The sequence below is a fragment of the Etheostoma spectabile genome, chromosome 18 (genome assembly GCF_008692095.1).
Source record: "Etheostoma spectabile isolate EspeVRDwgs_2016 chromosome 18, UIUC_Espe_1.0, whole genome shotgun sequence".
Lineage (NCBI taxonomy): Eukaryota > Metazoa > Chordata > Actinopteri > Perciformes > Percidae > Etheostoma > Etheostoma spectabile.
In genome coordinates, this window is record NC_045750.1 from 18727377 (window position 1) to 18741120 (window position 13744).

Consider the following 13744-nt stretch of genomic DNA (forward strand, 5'->3'; position numbering starts at 1 on the left):
TGAGAAGAGATGAGAGGAACACAGACACTAAATACACAGGGTAACGAGATAACGTGAGGTAGATGACAAGAGGGCTGGGAAACAGGTTGAAAACATCAGGTAATCACAAGAGCGGGAAAACACAGGAAGGAAAACTAAAGACAAGACGAGACAGAGACTCAGACTTCAAAATAAAACAGGAAACATAACATACAGACACTCAGGGGGAACACAAGACAGGACCAACAACACGAGACCAGGGAGGAAACATAACAGAATAACAGACAAACAGAACAAAGTAACAGGATAAAAACCAATACACATGCATACATATATTTGTTTCCTGTTCAGAAATACCCCCAGAATGGCCACAACCCTAATCTCACAAATTGTTAAAAGAAACAACCCAATTGGTGCCAAGTCGCTCTGTTCACCTCAATATTTGTTTCAGCCAAAAATAATAATCACTTCCACTTTTCGTCACATAATCAATTAACCATTTTGTGGAAACCCAAACTTTGTTGACGACCAGGAGATGGGACCAAGTCAATTTGTTTTGCACGTCAGAAAGTACTAAGTGTCAAGTCTTTGCACTCAAGTCCCAAGTAATGTCCCAAGTCCTAAACTTTGAGTTTGGAGTCCTATCTTTGTGTAACATTAGTATAACAATATTTGAATCACAATGCCCAGTGTGAGCTCTGGCCGTTCTAGTGTTAAGTATTGTCCTAGCCATTTATATCTTTAAACATTTGACAGATAAGTCATATCAGGCACCCAAACATTCTCTTTGGGGGAAAAACCCCTCACACACTCACATGGACTTTGTCTGGTGGACTCATCATGACCTATGTGATCAATCACAGGAGTTAAAGTATGAAATTTACCAGACTTCCTTATGTCTATTGACTCGCTGAGGTCAGCAATGTGCCATGTGAAGCAGCAACCCCTGGTTGGTAGGTTGTTTTTTGCAGTTCTGATTTGATACGTCTCCACAGATTCGGACAGAGCATCACACACTACCGCTGTAGGATGATGGGAAAAACTTTATTTTGCTCACATTACGCAGCTAATACTTCTCCCGATGGATATAAGTGGATTGCTTATTGTAAAGTAGCAGCAGGTAGATAATGAGATACTATACTTGGCATTACGAGCCTCATCCCTGTATTGTATAGTGTAGACTCCTCAATGGTAGCTTTGCTTTTGAATGGCCATCCAAGGTTTGCCTGGGGGTAACAATGCCTAGCAGGTGGCTGCTTCTTTCGAGGGTTTAAGGCTTACCATCCAGCCAAAACAGCTACTTAACCTAAGTGTCCCCGAAAGGAATTGTAAGCAGCTTGCTCCATTTGATGAAGTGGTGGGTGAGGTGGGCTACGGTGCCAGGTTAAGCAATTGGCCAAGACAATAATCACTAGTTCCAATGCATAATTCTATTTGTCTGAGTAGATTGTGAGTGATGCTTGTTCTATTGGACGGTTGTTGGCGAGACACGATAAAACAAGTCACATCTTAACAGCATGGTCACACTTTTTCAATACTACCTTCTAATTAAGCAATGTTACATTTTATTCAGTCAAGACTTAAGAGGGCAGTAGTTGCCAAGAGCTACTAAGTTCATGAAAAAACAGCCCCCTGGTTTTCTTTCTGAGACCACTGAATTGGCACCGCATGGTATAGTTGCAGAAGGCTCTAAAACAAATGACTTTTTTCACACATTTTGAAATGCTCAAAACCAGTTTTTACACGAAAATCAAATCATTTCTATGTAATTTGATGAGCAAAATCTCTTGTGGGCTTAAAATAATCTGCACAAATCAGATCAAGTTCAACTTAAAATTGCTCGTTGCTTGTTGGCCAATAGCAATTGGTCTTGACAGTCCTGAGTGATCAGAAAGTAGAGAAACCTATGTTCATTACTGTCCGCTAGCTAGGTTGGTAGCAAGCACACAGCACGGCAGCTAACATGGAGAGTTGATTGAGTAGCAGAAGTTTGTTCCTTGGCTTCCTTACTAGTGTGTTAGCATTTAGCTAGCAGAACAGTGATAGTTCACTAATAGGCTACCGTGTTAGTTTTAAGTTGGCCTGTATATGCATGGTTTTTTCAATGGTGGGAAAACCCATCTTAAAAAAGACAATAGACTTCTCTCCCATTGCCAGTAGACGAGTATGCCATTCTGTTTTATCTTCTTCTGTTGTCACTTTTGTCATCACGTACCAGCAAACAGTAGAAAACAGCAACATTGTTACAGTGGTCCCAATAGGGATTAGGGAGCAACAATGGATGTGAATTTGCAGATGGGAGCTGCTTGTTGAAAAAGTATCTATACAATTTATTAATTAGATAATACAATATAAAAGCAGGAATTATTGCTCCTCAGAACTTTTAAACCAAAAACAAGCTTACCATAGACAGGCAGACGCCAATCTATTAGGAGGAAGGACAACAGTGTTGACACATGAGGACAAAACAATAACTACATCACTTGTAAACCAAAGCAGGGAGTAGGAGGCAGCGGGCAGGTTTTGAAGGTTTATCAAAATAAATAGATTCACACCAAAGGGTGGCCTGAGGCAGGCAGGCAGGCAAAAGTATCCAAACACAATTCCAAAACAGTTAGACTAGGAAAATCAAAAACCCCATAAGAACAGAGAGACGCAGGGCCGGAAGCACATAGACTAAATACACAAGGTAACTGGTAACATGTGACAGGAGGGCAGATGAACAGGTGAAACACATCAGAGCAAGGCAGACAATCACAAAGGCAGGAAGTAAAACAAGACAAGACAAATCATGACACAGGAGAAACAGACTACAAAATAAAACAGGAAACAATAAACAAAATGACAGGGAACAAGCAAAGAGGGAATGCGTTAACAAAAAAAAGAATAAACACAACTGAAAACTATGAACTATCAACTATGACACACTCTCCTTTAAAGGTCCCATAACATGCTGTTTTTTGATGCTTTTATGACCAACTGCCACTTTGCTTGTTTGAAAGCCAAGCGGGACACATTTTCAAAAGCAGAGAAAGAGGAGGTAACCTTGCCCCTTATGACCTCATAAGGAACAAGAATCGAGATCGGTCCATCTAAGCTTTCATTTCCTCAAAGACAAAGCAGGATACCCAGGGCTTGGTTTACAATTATCACCATTTCTAGCCACCGGGGGACCATTTAGCCTATTAATAATAAAAACCTCAAGTTAAATTTTCATGCCATAGGACCTTTAAGGAAAAAGGAGTAAAAACTACCAACTACAAACGCTCCACCCAGCACAGTCAGCTGCCAGCCGGCACAAACAAAGGAGGAGAGGAGAGTCGCAAGGAACTAAGAAGAGAGGGGGGTAACAGTGGGTACTTCTTTTTTTCTATCTGTCACTTATTCAGTTTCTCTTTTAAACTCAATGTTGACTGAAGGGTGATTTATGCTCCTGCATCAAATCTATGACATGGCTACGTGCGTAGTTGAAGATGTGGACCCTACACCGGATCCTACTCTCGAAAAATGTAACTACACATCGCGGCCACGCACGTTGCTCGGTCTTGGGTTGGTAGCATTGCATTTCCCCCCGACTCATTTCCTGGATCTCATTCTCTATAAACAACATGAAATCAAGGAGAGGGTTAACTTTTCCTGCTACAGTTTTCCCACCGTGGTCTGAAAGTACAAGTGAGACACTTTGTTTCTCTTGCTATGACTCTAAAGTCGCTGTTCGCCCCGAAGCTAATCACCTACACAAGCTCTGTGTAGAGCCTCCGCAGGACCATGAATCACACTAAATTTGTAACGATGTTCAAACACTGCTTGCACAGAGACAGATGTAATTTCAACACGCGTCAATAGCATCACGCCAGAAAAGAGATAGAAATGGCCGCGTCCACCCCGGGTGTCATGTTTCCATCACTGACAGTAAATAGGTGTGACTACTGCAGAGTCATTTATCCTGGAAATAAATGCCGATGGTAACCTTTGCCAAAAAAAATCTAAAAAAACAGATGTTTTTTCTTTGGCTCAAGTTACCCTGTGAGTAATCAATGTGTCACTAAGCTCCTAGAATAACCCGTTTTGTGACGATTTGCAGATGAACTTCACCTTCACTCGGGGCGCCTGGTTGGCTCACCTGGTAGAGCATGTGCCCCATGTACAAAGGCTAAGTCCTCACCGCGGTGCCCACAGGTTCGGTTCCGACCTGTGGCCCTTTGCTGCCTGTCAGTCCCCCTCTCTCTCCCCTTTCATGTCTAAGCTGTCCTGTGACAAAAAAGGCTTAAAATGCAAAAAAATGAAAAAAAAAAAAACGTCACCTTTACTCAAACTGGATCTCCAGAATCACATTTCTAACTTCTACCTGCACCAACACGCCACCATCAACCTAGCCCTTGGCATGTTTTTATTTTTATTTTTTTTAATTCCATACAATTTATGTTCTGAATAAAGCCCACTGGGCTCGAATCTGCCTGGAAAATCTGTTATATGTCAACTCCATTATTCTCCTTGCCTCTACGGTGTGAGTTGTGCAATAAAGACAAAAAAAATCATCAAAATGTAATCTGTGAAATCAAATTATGCCAAGCTGATATGCACCTGTTGAAAATGTGCTTCCTAGAAAGTTTCCTCTCAAAAAGTGACAGAAAACAATGGACCAGACACTCTTATTTTTACATCAGTCTGCCCATCAAACTACCACAGCTCAGTGCCAGGTAACTAGTCAGTGTCATCAACACTGACAGCTCCCATTTTGAGTCATATCCATCGGGATCTTTTCCATCATTGCCTTTCAACATGATGTGATCATACACATCATAAATGTATAACTGCAGTGTCATCTAACTCATTGCCATATATTATTAACATATTTCCATTGGTTTTCCTGCAAAATGAAGGATGGTTTTAATTTTCTATTTCATTAGACTGTGGCACATTTAGAGAATATGCTGGGGACTATTTTGTTTGCTTGTGACAAATAATCCTCATTTAGAAGAATCCCTTTAAACAGATGATTCTTTTACAATAGGTTTGAGGTGTTTGATACTCCATCAAATGATTCACTAGAGCCCCTTTCAAACATGCACAGCAAACCTGAGATAATCTAGACATTACACAGCAGAGCTGTACGCGAGAACGCAAATGTCCGAACAGTCGAATCAGACGGACGTTACCCTGCCTGCTCCGGAGTCAGTGTAATTTCTGATTGAGCCCTAAGTGTGAGAATTCCCAGCAAGCTACTGGGCGTGTTGGTGATGTTTCATGCAGCTAGCGCGATCTGCGTCCTGTCCTGGTTCCTGCGCGCTCCACACAGGGGCCACCCCTCGTCTAAATCAAATGGAATATGTCCAGTAAGTGAGAGCCCATCTGACATTTACAACCTCCTGTTGTGTGCTACGTGTGTGAGTCGGCAGTATTTGCTACTGAAACTTAGTTGAGAATATATAGAAAAGAAAAAAATGTGGAAAGACAGGAGGACAGGAAGTGCAGTCCTTGAGTTAATGTACTTAGTGACATCCCACCAGTGCTAAAAAGATTGCCCACCGCTCAGTGACTTAAGGTAGTGAAGTACAAGTACCAGTGCAGTACTTAGTTACTTTCCACTGTGCCTACACATGACACTTATTGCAGCAGGTCAGCAGTAGGTTTGTGTGTGTGTGTGTGTGTGTGTGTGTGTGTGTGTGGTGTGGTGTTGTGTGTGTGAGACAATAGATTTTGACTGAGCTGGCACTGCGTGTTCCATATCGTATCTCTGCCCAGGGGGTCCAGTGGGGGAGAGAGACAAACACACACCCATCTCCTCGGCTTCTGTGTCCTGAAAGCTATTAGAAATGGAAAACAGTCCGTATTAGCTGAGTTGGAAAAATCTATCAGTATCATGTTAATGGCGTCCACAGCTGTAAGGATCCCGCCCTACGCCGGGCAGGCAATGCATAACTTGCTGAGCAGTCCGAGCCTTTGAAAACCATCATCAAAATTCAACATATTGCCTAGATAGAAATGCTGAGTTGCTGCATATTGCAGTGCTCCTCTGATTCATTGAAAAGCAATCATCCATTTGGGTTGAAAATTAGGATAAATCCCTGATGTAAACTCCAACAGGCTGGAACGTTTTTTTTCATCTGGCACAAACTGACAGACTGACAAAATAAAGAGCTGTTGAACACTCACTAAAACACACTGTAAAAGTCTCTTTGACATCTGTACTGGGATCTCAATTCATTCTGCTCAGCTGACCTTTATTTGCCTGAGCGGGGCACTAATTCCTGAGTGGCAATCCAAAAACACTTATTATGTGATCTCATTTTAATTTACTTTGGCAAGAAAGCTAATTAGTTACAATTTTTTTTTATGATTATGCAATGAGAAGTGCAATTCGGGTAGTGAATATTAGGAAATGTGGGCTCAGAAGCATTTTGGAATGAAAGCTTTCAGTTGGGAGCTGTAAAAATCACAGGTTTGAAAAGATTCACGATGAATGGAAATTGAAAAAATACACAAGAAAAAGCATCACATCGCACATGGACACAGTTTTGAAGACTACCTTTCGGTACCTCTGTACACTTTGCCTCATACCCACCAGCGGAGCAATTTCCTTCAGTGGAAACAGCATGTCAGAGTGGAAGTAATTCCAACTGTGAGCAGAGTACAGCAGAGTGATCCACAGCAGCTCTGACCCTCCACAATACCTGCTGTTGCTATGTCACAATTCTAAAATGCAGCCGGCACTGGTCTTTCTATCAGCTTCAGTAATGACAGACAGCCTGAGGCAGGAGGGAACTCAACTGGCTGCGAAGCTCCCTGCAGCTCCACACACACATGACTAATTACAAGGTTTCACTTCTTTGATACTAATTTAAATATTAAATCAAGATCGGATTTGTATTTGCATATTCTTCCTCCACAGCGCTGCGGAGGCGGGTCTGGCTAGTTCACACAGCATTCTTGGATGGAGAAAAATATACGCTGGTTTATAGACATTTCCAATCACCAATCACAATCGTCTTGGGTGGTGCTAAGCTCCGGACAGAGCCACGGTGCCTCTGCTAAATAGTATCAGGAAGGAACTTGTTTTGGTGGAACATGTGTACGTTCAAAAGTAGTTTTAAACGTCAACAGAAATCTCAGATTGGACAGATAGTCTAGCTAGCTGTCTGGATTTACCCTGCAGAGATCTGAGCAGCAGTTAACCATAGTCCTCAGAAATCCACCGGAGGTTAGAACGCCAACACAGAGACAGAGTAAGGGGACGGACATCCTGTCGACAGGATATAGATATGACGGACATAGACTTGACTGACCAAGAACCTTTTCAACACACATATGTGTATAACATTAAGATAGACTTTAACTAAATATCTGAATCTAAAGCTGATGTAAAATCATAAATTGGGTCTGGCCCTTAGCCCTGGTAAAACACACAGGCTTCCTCTGTGAAACATCCTGCAAAATCGCACAGACCGACTGTGACAGTGTGGTGTGGGGTGTGTTGTGTGTGGTTTAGTGACCAGCGTACAGTAGTGATAGGAGCCATAAGTCAGCACTGGTTTACAAATCCCTCCTATTATCGAGCAGCAGCAGGGTGTCTTTATTTCCTGCCATGCTCTGCGCTCCTCACTCTGGCAGGCTGTTGTGCTTCCCAGCCGCTCTGGCAAGGCATCACAGCCCCGGTTTTTTGGAAAGAGCTCCACCGCCCCCGACACTCCTGGGTAGTGCTGAACTTCTGACCCCCGTGGAGACAAGTGTCACTGCTCTGTAATCCCCTCATCCTGTGTTAAAAAAAGAAACAGGTACAGCCTTGTTTCTGCTTCTGCTGCAAAGACAGCCAAGCTCATCTACATTACAGAAAGAAAACAGCATTTCTGTGAATTTCAGTGTATGGCGGAGAAGAGAAGATGAGTGGGCTTGAATTTAGCCATCTCTGCTTACCATCTGTTTTATCCGTCTCATATTGCCTGTGTGTAAATAAGCCTGTTTCAGCATGTTAAGCCGCGAGAACAGGCGGAGCTTAATGCAGATGAGCGAGTAACCAACTAATCCCCTTAACACATGGGACAGTGGCGGCACCAGCTCTAATTGATTCCTGAATTGGCTGGGGATGAACCTGCGAGGGAAATGAAAGGTTTGAGACTCCTGCGTGGGATGAGGCTTCCAGCAGCTGCAGCAGCAGCCAGAATCTCCAGGTGCTGCTCATCCCAATTAATAATCACAAGATAAAAAATGCAGATTGTTGCTGTCTCCACTCCTTTAACCCTCATGTTGTCCCCAGGTCAAACTCTACAACAGACATTTGTTTTTTTTTTTCAATCAAATTCCCCAAAAATGACATGGACGGTTCCATACAACGCTCTTCACAAGTAAGATTAATGATCAGATTGCTACTTTCATTGAATGGTGTTTTTTTTATTACATCTTTTTTCTACAAAAAACAATGAAATGGTTTTCTAAACTTTCACAGTTTGGGATCATCCACTCAATTGATATTATTTGTCGAAATCATTTATAATGTCAGATGTTTTTAAAGGCCCTGAACACCCATCCAGGTGTTTTCAGTTAATGTGGCAGATTGGGCCTCTTCCCAGGACGGTGTGGGTGTCTATAGACTGATTGAGTGTCCCCTCTTGGTGGTGTTGCACCTGTTAGGGCGGGACGAATGACACCTGTATAATTGTTATTGGTAGAAAGAATTTGTGACCTAATAAGTTCTCATCAAAGCTCAGGCTCATCTTCAATCTGAGCAGAGTCTAATCAGCCAGAATATCTGAAAACACCTGTGTGGGTGTTCTGAGGCGTTAACTCAAAAATGAGACATAACTTCATAGGAATGAGGGTTTTTTAGACCACGAATTTAAAAAACTTGTAAAACTAGTGGTTGTGGTAGTTGATGTTAGTGGTGAATCCGACAAAAAAGGGCAGAAAAAAAGCAACGGAAGGCTAAAAAAAGGGACAACATCTAAAAAAAGGGGTTGACCCGGGAGGACAACACGTTGCATGGTCGACGGGAACACAAGGGCACAAACATTTTCAAGCTTGTGACTTTCAGAGCGAGGAGATGTTTGATATCTTGCTCCCTCCTCCTCCCATCATATATTTATAGAATCTCTTTCAGAGGCTGGGAAGGCAGAAAAAGAGATTACGATGGTTCCTCTGAGGACTGTCCTTTCGTGCCAAACTTCTCTATTTTTTCCCTCTTGCATCCAGGCATCCCTCCTGATTGGGCTGTCAGACTTTTTTCTCCCAGACATCTCAATTTGTAAAGATTTGAAAACATATTTCTATCTCACGCTGTGTCTTTCTCGCAGCCGATGCAAGCAGACACTGCAAACGAAAGCGACGCATTACACTATCAAATGTGAGCACCAACCCTTTGGTCTTCAGTGCTTACAAATGGAAATTTGTATATCCCTTTCAGTGTGATAAGTGTTTGCATGTGTTTAACAAAAAAAGGCCACCTCTGACGTTGACAGCTGATGATTATCAAGTATCTGTTTACGATACGATGTATGTAGCTGCGAATGTTGCTTTTTAGCAATCACTTGTGAATCTGCAGTATGTCTAATTTGACATACAGCCTAACACACGCTGCCCTAATTAGCAGTAACTGCATATAATCTTGGCTCCATCAGTGAAAGTCCTCCTGCCCTACATTCTCATCCAGCATCAATGCTTTTCTGAGAGTGAGCCAGTAGTTATGTTTCCATCTAATTGTCAAGCAAATTTAAAACAAACTTTTAAAATCTCGCAAAAGAATGTGACTTAGAAATGTTTCCAAGAACTGGTTTAGAGAGAATAAACTAGACTACACAAAGTGTAGTTTTGTCATAAGTTGATATCATGCATGGTTGTAGAGAAAGGTCCAGCTAATTGGGATGGACTCACACTTGGCCCAGTTGCCTTGGACCGTGCTAGAGCACAACTGTCCCCTAGCCCTTCCTGCCCCCCTTCTGGCATGCACTCACACTGCAATAAAACATGTGTGAAGCGCTCTCGTACAACGCAATGGAGTCCATCACTAATGCTAACTACGTGGCTTATTCAGAGTTTTTTGGGGCACGAGGACATGCGAGTGAATATAAATGTACTGTATTTTTATAGCGCTTTTCAACTACTACTCAAAGCGCTTTTACATCATACAGGCACCATTCACCATTCACACACATTCATACACTGTGGCTGAGGCTGCCGTACAATGTGCCACCTGCTCATCAGATAAACACTCACACACGTTCACAGTCCGATGGCGCAGCATCGGGGGTAACTCGGGGTTCAGTGTCTTGCCCAAGGACACTTCGACATGGGACAACTGGGCTAAGGATGGAACCACCAACCTTCCAATTGGCAGGCAACCGCTCTACCACTGAGCCTCAGCCACGTACCTAACAGGTGTATTGTCTCTGGCGGACGTGTAGAGTTTGACATGCTTTTATTTAATCAATGTCTCATATAGCCTCCCCCTTACTGTTTGGTTGAAATAAAGCTCTAAAAACAGTCAGCAAAAAACAAATTTTCTCAGCCCTCATAGAGTTCAGCAAATCATGCAAAACAATGAGCACATGTTATAGCAACCTGTGTCACATGCTGGATATGAAAACGCTCTGCTTCTGGGGTCATTTCTGAGTCTCAAAGTTGGCAAATCTGCCAAATTCGGCTTTGAGTGTCACTTAATTGCAGTTTACATTCTTTTTGGTGTGGCACACAACTAGGTGGACAAACATTTATTGTGGAACCTAAATTGATATGCGGGCTGGATCTATATTTGTGAAGGGCCAGGGTTTGGTCCAGGGGGGGCCTTGAGTTTGACACATGTGGTTGAGCATACCTGGCCAGTATGGAGCGATCCCACTAACCTGACCTTGGGGTGAAACGTGCTTTGGCCCGATTTTAACATGGCCAAGTGTGAGGACGCCCTAAATTGCTCTAAATCAATGCTGGGATGAGATTGTTTTGTCAGCTAACCAAATAGACTTTCAACTGAAATTAGTTGAAATTAGTTGATTTGTTATTCAAAGAATTTGTCTGCCTAATTCAACAGCGTACCACTGGCTTTTGCAAGAAGAAGCACCGTCATGAAACTAAAATGAAATCCTCTATTCAGGAGAGCAGAGGACTCTTACTGAAGATCTGAATGCCGTAGCAGAAATTAACATGCAGCATAAGTGCAGCTGAATTTAGGAAGTCAAGCATGTATTAAAATGTGTGCATGTGCTCATGTGTTCATCCAAAGTAAGCACATCCCCTTACCATTTCACCTATGGCAGTACACACCACAGCTGACACATACTGTAGTACCTCTTCAAAGATACTTTCAGACAACAATAGGTCTTTTTATGTCTTTTCAGCTGTTCCTAAGTGCTACTTGAGATGTTTGGTTCCTGTAGGCGAGATCCATGTTAGGAAGCAGAATTTCCTCAAATGTTACGTTTGTATGAAGTGACTAATCTTTTTAATCCCTGAGTTAGAGTGGCCTTTGAACAGGGTGACAGAAAGATAGGGTGGATTAGGATGGAGAAAGGGCAGCCTGCTCTCCACAGAACAACCCTACAGGAGATATCTGAGCGCTGCAGAACACCCCCGATTTCCACCACCTGCAGAACGTCTGCGGATCGGCCCCGCTGTGTGTCGGCTCCGTGCTCCGCTGTCCGTCAACACCCACCAGGTCCGGATTTGTTGTGGAACCGCTGTGCCCGTGACTCATCAGAGGGCTGTGGATCACCGGAGCTGGGACGGAGTTGGTACGCAGCCGCTCCATAGTCAGGGAAAATACACACAATGACTTAAATGGAAACCTAATTACTCCGCCACCGCTCCGGAGCGGATCCACAGACGTTCTGCAACTGGTGGAAATAAGGAGTTAGAGTGCAGTGATAATACAGACTGAACATGCTTCACTGTGTAGATTCTGGAAAGTGGAGGTTTATAAAGAGCTTCAATTAGATTTTCAAAACAGAGAAATTGTACATGAGTGGCATATTTCAGATACTGAGTAGTGAACATAAAGTCAATGTTTTCCCCCAAAATGAAATATTACTCTCACATAAAAGCTAAAAGAAAGGGATAGGCAATAATTCAATATGATAATTTATTGCCTTTCAATGGAATCATATCTACAGCGCTGCGGAGGAGGGTCTGGCAAGGCCACACAGCATTCTGGGATGGGACAAAAATGTGCTCTAGTTTATTGGCATTTCTTTAAACTAATCACAATCATCTTGGGCGGTACTAAGCTCCGAACGCAAAGATGTGACTCTTCAAAATAGTCTCGGGAAGGAACTTGCAGCTATTTAAATTAGCTGGATGGAAGGTCACTTGCTCGTACCCGTGTATTGCCGTGTGTATTTTGTCCTTAGCAAATCCCCACCTAGCCGTCTCAAAACGTCCCAGTTAGAGAGGAGATGCCGTAAACATATTCTTTACAATCTTAACAATGATTTGCCGAAAGAACCTAGCAAGCCTGCGTTGTTGCATGGTCCAAATTTTCTTTTAAAGTGCCCATACTATGAAAACATCACTTTTTCTGGGATTTGGGGTGTTGTTTTGTGTCTCTGGTTCTTCCGAAAAAAAACTACCCATGCTGTTTTGAATGAGATACGGTTTCTGACTGTCCTCTGCTTTCAGTCTCAGAATCTTCACGGCTTTCTATGTCACTAGCCGAGATGAGGTGAGCCAGTAAGGACGCTGATGCTGCAGTGGAAACAAACTATGTGGTCAGTGAATTGATTGCCAAAGCGGGAAAACCATCACCGAAGGGCAGTTTGTGGCCGACTATATGTTGCAAGTTTCTGATATTCTATATAAGAGGAGCTTATTCAACAACGTTTCTCTATCAGCAAATACTGTGGCTGAGCGGATTGATGGACTATCATGTAACATCTATGAGCAGTTACAGGACAGAGCCCACCGTTTGATTGCGTTCTCTGATGCGTTTGATGAAAGTACTGCCAAAACGGACATTCCTCAGCTAGCAATTTTCATCAGGGATATTGATGACAAGTTTGAGATGACAGAAGAGTTGCAGAGTATGTGTCCAATGTATGGCCGTACCACAGCAAAAAAAATATTTTAATCGTGCGGTGCAATTGAGCGGCTTGGTGTGCCGTTAGACTGGTGGGCTTTACCACTGATGGAGCACCGTCCATGACAGGGAAGAAAAAACCGACTGGTAGCGCTAGTACAGAGAAAGTTAGAGGAAGAAGATGCTGGTCCAGCTATTGCTCTGCACTGCATTATACATAAACAGCATCTATGTGGCAAATGCTTGAATTTTGGACATGATGTCTGTCGTCCTGAAATGTGTTAATTATATCATGTCCAGAGGTATACAACCCCGCCAGTTCCAGGCCTTTTTAGAAGAAATTGAGGCACGGTACGGCGATGTGCTGTACTTTACGAAAGTGTGCTGGCTAAGCAGTGGACACGTGTTGAAGAGATTTCTTTGAGTTAAGAGCTGGCGTGAGGAGATTCATGGAAAATGGCAGGCTGGATGTTCCAGAGCTTGATGATCCAAATTGGATAATGGATCTGGCATTCCTTGTGGACATAACACAAGAACTAAACATCCTAAAGCTGCAGGGCCCTGGTCAGCTCATCGCAACAGCCGATGAGAGTGTGAAAGCTGGTGAAAGAGTTGGTGGAAGAAGGCACAGCTTTCAGTGGTGATGAATAGGTCTCTGCTATTGATAACCTGCGCAAAAGTTTGATGAACGTTTTTGATGACTTTAAGGTACACCGTGACACTTTTCTGCTATTTGCAGATCCCTTCTCAGCTGATATGGAGAGTGTA

General features: G+C 42.9%; 1 long non-coding RNA gene across 1 annotated transcript; it reads left to right on the plus strand.

Moving 5' to 3' along the window:
• Positions 1-3005: 3005 nt before the first annotated feature.
• Positions 3006-11081, plus strand: LOC116705985 (uncharacterized). The gene is made up of 3 exons (XR_004336110.1): positions 3006-3019; positions 8477-8577; positions 11070-11081. It is a non-coding gene; the product is annotated as an uncharacterized LOC116705985 (long non-coding RNA).
• Positions 11082-13744: the final 2663 nt, after the last annotated feature.